This window comes from Dermacentor andersoni, chromosome 1 (assembly GCF_023375885.2).
Source record: "Dermacentor andersoni chromosome 1, qqDerAnde1_hic_scaffold, whole genome shotgun sequence".
Taxonomy (NCBI): domain Eukaryota; kingdom Metazoa; phylum Arthropoda; class Arachnida; order Ixodida; family Ixodidae; genus Dermacentor; species Dermacentor andersoni.
Genome location: NC_092814.1, coordinates 162,488,226 through 162,502,481, shown reverse-complemented (window position 1 = coordinate 162,502,481; position 14,256 = coordinate 162,488,226).

Sequence of the window (14,256 nt, the reverse complement as noted above, 5' to 3'; positions counted from 1 at the left end):
ATCCAATTCAGCTTGATTACTTACGCCAAAAATCCCATTGAGTAATTAGAAAATTAACTAAAATTAATTATTGTTGATAATAACTCATGAGCAAGTTGCAATTGCGGAATTCAAGTTAACCAGGAAAAGTCAATTTCCCAGAAAATCAGACGAAAGCACCACTTGCAATATCGCCATTAAAATAATGCAATGAAAGTTACATAGGCGTTTCATATGTTGCTTTCTGAAAATCTGCGGGACAGAAATACGTGCAAAGCCAATATATTTTATGGTACATTCTGAAGACGTATATTCGAAAACTGGGGCTTGACTAAAGATTGTTATTACAAATGGACATGTCTTGTGTACTGATCGGCTTCGCTAGGGCGGTTTGTAATTTATTATTATAATAATTTATTACATATTGCCACTTGCTTAAATGACAACAGTGATTTGTCATTGTAAGTAATGTCAGCCGCATTAAGTAATCTATCTAAAAAGTTAGATTGGCGTATATGACTGAGGTGGTCTTGTTAAAGAAACTGTAGGCTTAAAAAAAAAACAACTAAAAGAAGTTCTGTACTTGCTCTGCATTAGATGTTGCAATCGCATGGAGGTCCGCTACCAGAAGAAAATCAGCTTCGCTAGAGCAATTTATCAAACATCTTGAACAAGTTAATAAGCGTTTCTTCAATCAGTATATGAATGGTGCCGGTTTGCCCTTGTCATACCGAATGTAGATTACAGATGTGACGGTGAAGGTGTTTACATCGAAGCTGTCAACGGCTAGGATCCCGGGATTTCTCCGTGGCGTAACGTCGACAGAAAACTATCATCGTCTATGGCTAATGCCCCCAAATGCTCATACCTCCGTAAGGCAGAGGCTACAAGCAGTCAGCAAAGTGAAGCGAACAGTGCATAACTTCTCTGGAATCACGCATGCAACATGCGGAACAGCATTAGTTTCAATAAGGAGCAAGCTCAAAAGAAGCCTTCGAACCACATCACAGGAGGAGCGGCGAACTTCTCTTCTCTCTGGTCCACTCTTTCCAGGTGCACGAAGCAGCGGCGGAAGCCAATTCGCAGGTCGTCGAAACGTCTTCGGCTAATAATTAGGTAAAGTACACGCGAATGTCACCACGTGAATAATTTCAACCTACGTCGCAATGGGTACTCGTTGTAGTTGTCGTCTACAGCTTCGCTGTCCAACCATCTTCAGAACTTGGATTGGAGATCACTTTTTTCATTCATTTGCTCCATTGCATTTCACATCGTAAAAGATCACAAATAAATAAATAAATAAATAAATAAATAAATAAATAAATAAATAAATAAATAAAAGCGCACGCATCAACTACTTCTGTTCTGAACGCGTACAAACACTCCACCATAATATTTACAGACCTTAGATACATATTTCCGGTATCAGTAGTTTCATCATCTTAATTCAGTGATACTTGCGTTATATTAAAAAAAAGAAAAAGAAAGAAAGGGGTTAGGGAGGGCTGTTTTCTATATGCTATGTATTTTTTAAAAGTTTCCTATCGAACATTTTGCGGATTCGCACAGTTATTTGACAGCTTCTGGCTGACTTCTGTCGTTGTTGCGGTAGTTGTGCACGAAAAGACACGACACTACTCCAAAAGCCGCTCCGGCTGCTCCGTCACCATCGCTCCGGCGTTCAAATGATGCTGGACCAAGAAATGCATTGGCGTCGTTTCAGTTCAAATCGTCCAGAACTGCTAAAGGAAAGTTGCTGGGAAACTTTTAACTGGCACTTGAGAAAACCAGCGAAAAAAATTGAGACGCAAACAGGACGGAAATAAGAGACACCACAACGCTGAACTATAGCAAGTGACATATATTTGAAAAAAAAAAAAAAGCAAATCAACTCTCGAACTTCAACCGCCAACGTATGCACAATGCTCTTAGCAAGTGACAAAATTGTTTAAATTGATTAACACGCCATTTTGCCCTATTTCTACTCCTTATTTTTGAAGCTCAGCCTCAGCGTCGGCGGTTGATGTATGAGAGTTGATTCGTTTTTTCAAATATATGTCAGTTATTAGCCCAGCGTTGTGGTGTCTCTTCTTTCCGTCGTGTTTGCATCTCAGTTTTTTTCGCTGCTTTTCTCCAAGTTACAATATAAATCAACTGGCCCAGCAAGCAGCACTTCTTAAATGGAACGGCAATGTGCGTTTCGCTTTACATTTTAAACACAGATATTTCCAACGTGGCATTAAATTTAGTATTTTTGCTTCGCAGACGTGACTTCACTACTGCTCGGCTTCAGTTTCTCACTTTCAACATGTGCCTTGAATGGAATAACCTTACAAATTATACAGTGAATATTTCAAATAGCTGCCTGCGTGGACATTCCTATTTCTCGCACATGCCCGTATCTTAAGGTAATCCAATTACAAGCCAAAATGTGCACGTGCTCGATATGATATTAAAAACGTGTCGCCCCCCTTCCCCAACTCGTCAAAAAGAAAAGGACAGACGGCATATTACGAAGGTTACTTTACATGGTGTATACGCGATGATTCTCCTCTAGAGCAATGGCTGAATGATCTAATTGCTACTGCAAAATAAAGGCTAAAGAACTTAAACATGCAGTAAGCATCAGGTGGCCGGCGCCTTGTATTTTCCTTCGCTCGTAGTCGCGTATTCTTCGTTGCACGTCCAACCATGAGTTACCATCTCTCCCATCAGTATGCGTTGTCCATGGGTCGTTCGTTCAATGGCCAGCCAGGAGTGGTCGCTGTGGAGCGTTCCAGAAGGGGCACGTTTGTGTTCCGCACTATACCCCACTCAAGTTTGATCCCGCCAAAGCACCAGCGCTCCCCCGCTGAATTTGTCATGAAGCGGGCTGATTAGTGCGATGCGGGCTGCTTTTCGAGGAGGGCGATCCCGGGCGATGGCCGCGGGCTCCTCGGTCGCGCTCTAGCCGCGCGGAACCGGGCGCAGTGAACCACCGGGAGGCGTCAATTAGGCACAGGAAAAGGAAACCTGCCCGCGTTCGCAAAGGAAGAGCTGCGCGCGTGCGTGGTATCCTCCGTGCGAAAGCAAGCGCGCAGATAAAGAAAGAAAAAGCGTCGCGGCTGTCCCTTACCGCCGCCCGTGTCCACCACGCGTGCGTGCGTAAGTGTGTGTACGTTGTTGCCAAGTCCAGGGGACGTGCAGCGGCCCTCGAGAGGTCGCCGCAGCGGGGTGGCCGTAAAGGAGAGGGAGACTGAGCTGACGTCCTTTGCCGGAAGGAAGCTGACGCGGGGGAAGAGATCGACGCTGTGCTGACCCGCCGACCCTGGGACCGACAACCGCAACGCACTTGCGTGGCCGCTATCGCTTCGCTTCCTGTGCCCTTCCGCAGAGATAAAAGGTCGCTGGCAATAAATCGAAAAGGGGCGGCGAGAGAAACAGAAGAAGAACCGCGTCAATGAAAGCGCCACATTTCAGCAAAGCAGCGGCAAATGAGTAATACGTGGGGATATAAATAGCCTTCTCTCTACTATATACTCCTCATTAGTGGAAAATGGATGGCCACAACGAAAGAAAGGACGCCAAGAGCGAGCAGCGCTAATACCTTGAAATGCCCTCCGCCGTGTTGTAATGGCTATGGCTGCGGCGTATGAGGCCGCGGGTTTGAGCCCTGTGCCGCGGCGGCCACTTCCAGGTGTGAGCGGAATGTAGAAAGGGCTCGTGTACCGAGCATGAGGCGCACATTAAGACATTATAAGAACCCCATGCCGTCACAAGTAATCCAGAGCTCCCCCTATACGGCGCTTCTCTCGACCTGATTGTGGCTTCGGGGCAACCTCACGTGGATTGAAAAGGCGCGCTGCTCAATTGTGGCCGCTGTTTTAATTGATGTGCCAATTTTGCGCTCGAACACGGCGTGCACATCATCTGAGCCAGTTCAATAAAAGCTGCGTCGTGGCGGTTCGGCCTTCAGCATTGTGCGTCGGGGCTGCTGCGCCATATGAATACAGTTGAATTGCATCGTAATGTAGCGGCTGCGTGCCGCCGGTTGGGCGTAGAGAAGCGCTCGCGAGCCGCCTGCTCTTCGTGCCGCTTCTGCGAACGGAGCACCCGCTCTCGAAGAAAGATATCTTCGATCCTCTTCGAGCGCAAGGATAGGAGGGAGGGGGTTCTTCCATCCAAGAATAGCTTAAGCTAAAGAAAAAAAGAAGTTGCAGCAGAACCCCTCTCATAATGACTGTCAACGTTAATGCGATTACCATTCAGGCAATGTAATTTCGACTTTCCGAATCCGGTAGAAAGATAAATACACGTTATCTCCCCGCAAGAGCTGCCGCTTAATTTACGAAAACTATTTGCTCGTTCGCGCCATCGAGAACGGCTGTGGCGAATGAAAGTGCTTCCGTAAAAGTGCATGATTTCACGAGCGTCCTACCATTTCTTCCTCTTCTTAGGTCAAGTTTCTTGGAAGCACGAACGCTGACCTTATGTGACGAGTTTTGGAGGTTTTGCTGGCGTAGGAATGGACGCGACGAGTTGCCGCCTCGCTGATGAAGCAGCGAGTGCACACCCCGCCCGAATCGACATTTACTGTCTTTTCGGAACAGCTACGCTGTAGGATTTAACGTTTTCATGCTTTCTTTTGTCGGAATTGTCCTATGCCACTCATTCCTTTTCTTTTTTGAAGTAAGATGCACGACTTTTTAAATTGTTTCAGTGAATCATTTTACCTATTGAATGGTTACCACATTCCACCTTGCATTCATCGCTTGCGACTTGGCGCCGCCTACGCGAGTTGTTTTTTTCTTTTTTTGAACACGGACTGAACCGCGCACTGAGTTCAGACTGTGATTTATTCAAGTACCTCAATATACCCTGTTCCGAGGCACTCGAAGAATGGTCAAGCATACATAGAAACAAGTCAACAACAGGAAAGAAACGCTATAATTACAAGAATACAAAATAATTATGAATAACAAATACAAACAACTAGTAAATACAGCTCATATAACAGTAAAATAAATAAATGAGGACATGTGTAATATTTAGCGCAGTAAAGAAAGAACGAAAAAGAAAGATTAGTTCGCTTGATGCATACATGTAAAGATATCAGCGCAGCGCGTTAGAAGATTGACAAAGTGAGCAAGGCATAAGACTATTTCATAATGACCGCCAGAACCTCTTTAAATTTATCAGCGTCGGTGTTTCATACAGCACCTACGGGCAACTTGTTCCAATCTTTTGCCGTTTGGAAGAAAAATGAATTCATATGCGCAGATGTGGGGCCATGTAAAGGATGAACGGCTTTTTGGTGACTGAGAAGCGATAGTCGGTGAGCGTGAGTGATTACGTAGGGGGGGGGGGGGGTAATCAAAGAGTGATAAAATTTCTGAAAAGTGGAAAGCCTAGAAATTTTGCGGCAGGATTCAAGAGTCGGAAAGTTGGCAAGTGATTGTAGTGCTGCGACGCTACAGTTACATAAGAGTATTCTGAACAAATGTTCCTCTCAGCACAGTTTTGGACTGATTCTAACATGATTGACAGGTTAATCTTACGGGAGTCCCAAATCGCGCGAGCGTACTCAAGTTTAGGTCGTAGAAGTGTTTGGTAAGCAAGTATCTTTACAGAGGACGGGGTGTGATGCATGTAATGCATGTAATGCATGCACGTAAGCAAGCGAGGGTGCGGTTAGCATCATTTGTGACGTTAATTATGTGAGACGACCATGTAAATAGGCATACACCAAGAGATTTATTTCAGTGTAAGGAAGATATTTGAGGACCGTAAATTGTGCAACATGTTGTGGAATACGAGGACCGACAGTGGAAGGAAGTTAGCGCAGTTTTGTTTGTGTTGAGGGACGTCGACCACATGTTGGCATCATTCTTTTTTTTGCATCAGTTAGGTAGAGTCAAGGTTGTCATTCATGCTGCGGTAAATAACACAGTCGTCAGCGAATAAACGAATGTCAGAGGAGATGTTATTGGGAAGATCGCTTATATAAATTAGGAAAAGTAAGGGACCCAGAACCGGGCCCTGGGGCATGCCTGAGACAACCGGTGTGTTACGAGAAGCACGGTTGTTAGCCCACACAACTGTTGAGGATTAGTGAGGAAGTCACGCACCTAATTTAGGACATGGGGTTTAAGCTTTAGATGCGAGAGTTTCAGTAGAAGGCGTTGGTGAGCAACTTTGTCAAACGCTTTCTCAATATCTAAAAAGAGTGCGTTGACGGGTGCATAACGTCTAGGCTGGAGCTGATAAAGTTATGAACAGGGACAGCTGGGTAGAACACGAGTGATGCTTTAGGAAGCCACATTGGCAGGGGGAAAACAATTTAATAGGAATTTAGGAATTTCATGATGTGGGAATAAATTATGGGCTCCATTATTTTTGAAGGGACACTTGTAATGGATATAGGTCGGCAGTTTTTTCGCGATGATTTAATTGGGCTCGTTTTTATGCATAGGGATTATTTTGCCAACCTTCCAGTCATGAGGTACAATGCCGGCAGCGAGGGATTGTTGGAAAACGTGCGATAAAGAAGCACCGGAAATGTATTTTTTATCTTTAGGATCTTTGCATTGGTGCAGCCGATTCCAAGTGAGGATGATTAGTTTCAGACGCTCAATTATTTTTATTTATTGTGTCCTGCCGTATGAAACAAATACAAAATTCCTATTTGATGCAATAATCTCAATGCAAACTTGAACACAAAGAAAACCTGGACACTAGCAAATAATTTAATGGGCAGGTCGAAGCACGCGACCATCGAAGATAGGATAAGAAGGAGCATATTTTTGAATGCTGCTGGGAAAGAAAGGGAAGAAAACAGCGATAAGTATATGCAATATACGAGACCAAACGTACTATCTTGGATCTTTTTGAGCGCGAACACGGGAGCGCGTGGCCTTCATAGAGTCACTGTATATGGCTTCCAAAGGACATTTGACAGCACATGCAGGGACTCTAGGCCTTCAGTACTACGAGCGCAGCCTAGCGGCACCGCAGAAGCGTTGTGCGCATGTGTGACGAGGGTAGGCTTCCTTGGCACGCATCAGGCCATCGGAGCGCTCGCATGTCATCGGCTTAGGCGCTTTTCAGTCCTTCCGTGCTCGTCCCAGCTAACTCAGGCCACACTACACAGCTGCAAGATCAAGCGATGTGTTTGTCAACCTTCTGGTTTGGGCTTAATACCATGGAGGGTAATTTTCTGTATCATTCCTGCTTGAAAATTTCTCCATGATATGCTATTTTAAAAGGGAGGGAGAAGACAGCGTGCGCGAAGGAAACCACTGACTATTTTCTTCATATAGTTCATACTTGACTATACATATACGTTTAGGTACAGTTAGAAACTGAACAGCTGCTGGCTGGGATTAGCCACTGCTTGCATAGGGATACTCAGTGAAGCATTCTTCGACGGGAAACATTTCTGTCATTCTACACGGGAGTAAATTGTAGACAACAGACACGAAGTTTATGTCTCATCTCGCATTCCTTGACTCTTCGCAAACAAATGCTCATAGCTTGTCTGCAGTGGTAGAACGAATTGACGTTTCTCCACTCCTCCTTTCCTGCGCCCCGATATACATTTTCCAGAGGCTCTAATAGTTAGTTTGTCGGCCGCACGTAACAACTCCGCGTAGCAGACGACGAGCGCGATGACGGGACGTCATGCGCGCGAAGTGATAATTTCTTCATGCTGCACCCACTGAGCAGGCGCAGAACTTTTCCACGCTACCGTTAGACTGCGCTGATAGTACAAAATGACACATAGTGTTTCATAGAATAATGACTGGAGGGAGCTCTGGCGCTGCGATCGTCCAACAACCATGGGAATGATGGGAAGTACACGGATTCGTCTGATATTCGTACTTGTGGTTTCAGACATTCTTGCGGCTTTGGTTATTCCGTTTTATCTGTCTTCAGTGTCCGAACATGCACAATCGCTACTAATTGGAGCGACTCAACCTGTCGAGGTAGCCAAATTGAAACGCTCCAAGCGTCTCAAAACACGCTGGCTTGCCCGCAAGAAAAATATAGGGCTTCTGTGCTAGAGGTCCTGTGTTGAAATCCTGCCGTCAAACATTTTTAATAATGTTTAGTTATTTATTACACAGTACTTTGTTGAAAATGACGAATTTACAAAGTCGTGGAGCCCTTTGAAGTCAGAAGGACGAAGTTTAGGCAAATCCAAGTACTTCCCACGCTGGCTGAACCGCCTCGTTTCCAGCTCCCGTGGACACTATCGCCAGGGTTCACAGTAGTAATTATTGCATGAAACTCTGTGGAATGACGCGCGTTCCCGTGTTCACACTCAAAAAGATCAAGATAGTACGTGCGCAAACTCGGCCTATCTACCTGACATGTCAGAAGACCTATGGAATATAATCAGCACCATGAAACTATGAAAGCCTACTGGCTATGGCAGAATTCGCATCTGCGATCTTTACTACAACTTAACTGATCGGAAAAATGTTCATACGGCAGAGATACCAAAAGGAATGAACATTTCATTTGTTAGACAAATTTACAAAAATGGCAAGAAAAGTGAATGTGGGAATTATAGGCTGATAGCAAAATAATATCAGGACTTGTAGACATCATGAAAAAACACGTATACATGTAGCGTGAAATGTACTATCACTTTGTAAAAATTACGTTAAATAGTCCTGCACAGTCAGGGTTTACAAATAACAAAAACGCTATTTGTTTTCTGGAGGAGTTTACTGGGGCCGTATAACGTAAAAGTATTCCAATATGTTTTTATTCCAATCTCCTGACGTCAATTTTGCGTAACCGCCGACGCAAGCATCGGGCGGTCACCCGCAGGGTTGTCTGAACAAACCAATCAAATGCTCCCCTCATTCATAGGGGGTCACTTTTGTTTGCTTGAAAAACGAATAACATTGCCTGCACTCAGCGGCTTGTCTTATCAAATTGACTCACAAGAGGCGAGGAGCATGCTCAAGTGGAGGGGGATTCGATGGGGCCGAGCCACTGCAGTGAATACCGATAACCGGATGAAGAGGGTGGTGCCGGCGTCTGCGATTGGTCCGCTTTCTCTTACTTAGCTTGCGGTGGCTCGTCGACAATCGCGGCGGCATGTAACGGAAGCTTAAGAATCATGCTAAAACAGATTTTCAGCAAAGAAGAGTTGCCAGGACGAGGTTGTAAACGTGCCGAAAGCTCTCGAAAACGTTACACAGCCACGCAAGAAGATTTATTACACGCAAATAAACCCATGCTCTCCGGCAGGGGCGAGTAGCCAGTGCCGGAGTGAACCATCTTTTATTTCATTTTATTTTAGTGAACCAGCCATCTTTTATTCCTTTCGGAACGGGGCAGCCTGCGGCTATTCAGAAGAAAATTCAGTTTTGTTCGGCATATTGATGCATCTTTAACGCGTACGCGTCACTTTGACGCGGTAAGTTTTTGCGGTTTTGTGACGTCGTGTGAGAGGCAGGTGGGAGCAGTCCGAAAACTTTTGACCAATAACCGAGGGCTAATGGCAAAAAGGCATCGATTCAGAAATAACTATTTTTGTTTGGTTCGGTCAAATTATGCATAATCAGTGTGTACACTGTTAGATACGGGACCTTTTCCTGAGCCTCCTTCGAGTTCACCAGACCACATCGAATCGCGCCACACCTAAGTAAGGAACGCAGAAGCAGATCTACCACGTTCCCGAGGCGCAGCACGTCCAAGCAAGTTGGCGTCCCCCACCTCGTGCGCCGCATCTGGAGCTATTCACTGCTTCACTATTCCCGAAAGTGTAGCGGGAGCCTGGCACGGTTCCAGGTAACGTGGGTCCCGAGGCAAGATGGCTGTAATGCACCGTGAAGCCCTGGCAGCAATCCCCCCATCCGCCTTTGCGAAGGCAGTTGCAGACCGGGAAGGCAATACCGCAGACAAATAATCCCTCGGACAATTGGAGCCCAAGGAGTGACCCTTTGAGCCGAATGTGACGTACACTCGCACGGGCGCCTACCATTGGCCAAAAATGACGACACCTGAGCGGGCTCGCTGAATGGCCGAAAATGACGCCACCTGAGCGGGCTCACTGATTGGCCGAACGTGACGTCACTTCGAGACACCGAAGGGGTTAAAAGCCAGAGACCGGGAGCAGCAAGAGAGCATTCCTTCATTAATCTCTTTCGAGCTTCTTGCCACGGGCCGCAGCGTCCGAGTTGCTGCCGGTCCGTAATGACTTTATGACTGTTAATTGTTTTGCACTTTCACTGTAAATAATGTAAATAAACCTCCAGTTTTCATCTCAAAGTCCTCCTCAACCTCGGCCAACTCCCGCACCCAACGGCAAGGTTCAAAATCTGGGGGACAACAAGTGGGATTGTCCTCCAGATCCAACAACTGGTTGGATCTGGAGGACAATCCAATTGACAGCGGTGGGATCGTGCTCAAATGCAACAACACGTCATATCAGATGGGGAGCTATCGCGGTTTTCGTGATGTTGCGTGAGAGACAGGTGAAGTGGAGGTGGTCCAAAAAAGTTTTTGACCAATCGCGGTGGGCTGATTGCAGAATTGGAATAGTTTTACGTTATAGCGCCCCTGATTTCGTCAGTAGGTTGATTGAGAACAATCTTGAGGTGTTAGAGTTGTGTTTAGATCTGACAATAAGAGGTTTCGACACAATTGATCGCAAATTATTGTTAAAAAAGTATACGCATTAGGCTTCCGAGGACAGAAACAAGTTGATCGGGAATTATTTTTACGGCAGGACACAATGTATCAAGTTAGAAGATAAATACAAATTTAAAGATAATATACGGGGTACCTCAGGGGGAGCACGCTATAGGGGCGCTTATTGTATTTAACATATACGTCTCGGATCTTGCTCTTGTGCTGCTAACATCAAGTATATTTCACTACGCATACGATACTGCAATCGCACTTGACGTTGGTGACCAGTAAATGTGATCCGGAAGTTTTGAAACAGGTGTATCTAAGGTTACGAAATGGCTTCAACAAAACCATATTCATTTGAATCTGACAAAGACTAAATTATTGTGTTTTAGGAATGCCCATAGGGGGCCAATTTTCCTGCATAGTTCTTGTAATTATTGCAGTTGTCGGGCTTTAACTTTTGAGACCACTGTAAAAGACGTGTGTTTATTTTTTGACCAACTACTTACCTAGTACGACAAAATGAATGTAGTGTAGTCTAACGAGCTCAGCCTAGTTAACCTCCCTGCTTTTCACCTTGTGACTTCTCTCTTTCTTTCTCTCTCTTTCTACAATTCTAAAAAAAAAAAAAAAAAAAAAATCTGAGGGCTGTAGTAGCTGTGTTGCATCACGTGAGAGGTTATGTGAAACTCCCGATACATAAGACATTGGTCGAATCATTATTAACATATCAAATTACTCTTTACGGCGCTCGAATTGTTCTGAAAACAAAACAAGAAAAGATGAGATCGACCGCGTAATTAAAATTATAGTAAAAATCATAACTTAGGGTGCAGCATTAGACGAAACCAGTATACAACAGAGATATAAGTTGGAGTTGGATCGTGTGGGAGTTTTTGTCGAACACTAGACTATGCAGCAGAGATATGAAGCACTAGGTATACTGCAAGTCGATGAGGTTTTTAATTATAGTGCGCTCACGAAGCACTACTTTACTCATGAATATACGGTACCGGTAAATAAGAGCATTGCACTAAGAAAAACCGAAAGAATATATTATGGGATTTTATGTGGAAAAATAAAGCCACGATATGAGTATGAGCCACGCCATGGGGGGGGGGGGGGGGGGGGGGGACTCCTGATTAAATTGGACCACCTGGGGTACTTTGACGTGCACGTAAATCTAACTACGCGGCGTTTTTGCATTTCGCCCACATCGAAATGCAGCCGCCGTGAACGGGATTTGATCCCGCGACCTCGTGAAAGCCACCAAGCGGGTGAAAAACGGAAATATAGTTTAAGCCACGCGTGTTTGCCAACAATGGTAAAAACTCTTATTTACTATGGGACAAAATTATTTAATGACGTCAGTGTCGCCTTGTATGACATAAGCACGAAACGGACAATGCTAAATGAAATCAGGAAGTGGTGCATGCGTTCAGGCAACTGTCAGTGAGCTGTGATTTTCATTCGTTTGCGTGTTTTGTTTTGTAAATAATGTCAAGATGTGATTGAAGCATTTGAAGACGCTACACATTTACCATGCTTTTTAAACGCTCATTTTGCTTTTTTTTCTAACTAATAACAATGCGTTATTGTGGCATTTCGATCCACTGCACATTTACCGTGCTTTTTAATTTTTCGCTTAATTGTTTTGCAAATAATGTCAATGTGTTTTTATTTTATGGTGTTATGATTTTCTATGCACCGCTGTCAGTTTGTAAGCAAGGTAACAAGCTTATTGGTACACGTATGCTTTTTATGTACTAAGATGCTCCACCAATGCCTGGTCATCTAACAATCATCGTGTGCTTAGAGCGACCACGGAGTTCACTATGTGATAAAGAAAGCGAATAACGTGTACCGTAATGTAAAAAATAATAGTAATAAATGACACTATGCTTCAAACCACCGAATGATTCGATTTGACTAAAGGATGCTGGAGCCGAATAGACAAGGCTTTTCGTTCGTAAGGACTGTTTGCCATTGGCCAACCGCATACGCTAATAATATGGACAACACAGTAGCTTGGCTTGCACCTGGTCTTACGAATAGCTCTAGAGCAAGACATGTTTTGTCAATAGAGGCTCTGGATTGCAGGTCCTACAATTTGGAAAAAAGAAAGACGCAACTATTAGGCTCCGCGCTTATAAACACAGCACGAAATGCGCACTGATTGCTTTTAAAGAGAGGAAGAAACGACACAAAAGTTATAAACAGAAAATTTCAGTTCGTTACCTTGCGCGGGTGAAAAGGGTCTTCGAATTAACCGATATGAAACGTGGAAGATGTGCAGAAGTCAGTGGAATCGTAAGTCAATATTAGAGATTGAACTACAGAACCGCCATTGTCTGCAAGTATTACTACAGCCCATGCGCACATAGTTTCGTCAGCAAATACACGTAACTTTGGCTTTTCTCTTTTGTACGCAGCTGCAAGTACTAATCTTCCGCTAAATTAGATCATGTTTCAGTTTACCCTGTGCCACTCTTGTTCGCACGAAAAATACCGATGGTTGTAGATTCATTTCGGTTTGTCGTATTCAATTTGTTCCTTTAAAGTTACGTCTATCAGGTGTATAATCTGCAACGTATTATACAGGGTCCTCAAAATTAAACTATCAGTAATGTTAACGAAGGGGTGTGCTAGCTGGGCAAATTCTCCTTGCAAAGGTTATTTATGCGCTCTGGCGGGCAAAATTATCGCGAACAAGTAGTGTCAGCAAGTACTTAATTACCAAAATATTGTTAATTAGCTCTTTCAATTTCGCGATTATGGTATATATTTACATTTAAAACTTATTTATTTATTTATTTATTCATTTATTTATTCAATTACCCTCAAAGCCATAGGGCATTAGAGAGAGAAGTGGATACAATGGTAATAAATCCAATGCAGCAGCAGCCACAATAGAATCAATACAATACAATTGGCAACCATAACAGGTACGGTGCAACAGTTAGGTAGTTATTGACGAAGCAGGTTCGTAGCAGCCTCTCTAAAAGCATTAATACCTCTAATGGCGACAACGTTGCGTGGAAGGCGATTCCAACACGAACATGTACTGGGAATAGGTGAGTCACAATAAAATTTAGCGTTTGAAAATGGGATACCGACTTTATGATGGTGATCAATGCGTGTGGAACTGTAAGATGGTTTTGTTGGTAGCCTATCGTGAAGGAATGAATTGTTGTGATAAATCTTATAAAATAAACAAAGGCGCAAAACTTCTCTACGAAGAGAAAGGCTCGGTAAGGGAAGTGTGTCCTTCCTATGGCTATAACACCATCGGTGCGATCATAGTTGGAAAGGATGCAACGTGATGCACGGTTTTGTACCCTCCTCTAAGTCGGCCATGAGTGATTCGAGGCCAGGGTACCATATATCTGCTGCATATTCTAGTTTAGTTCGGACCAATGTTTTATAAAGCTGCAACTTGAGAGATAGAGGGGCCCGATAAAAAATTCTGCGGAGGTAACCTAACAGAAGACTGGCATTGTTATGCAATCAATTTGATTTTTCCGAGACAAGTTATACGAAATGTGCACCCCAAGGTACTTATATGAATACACAGATTCCAAATCAGTGTTGTTAATGCGATATGTTGGGTGAATAATATATTGACACTAGATGATTTCAAATTAC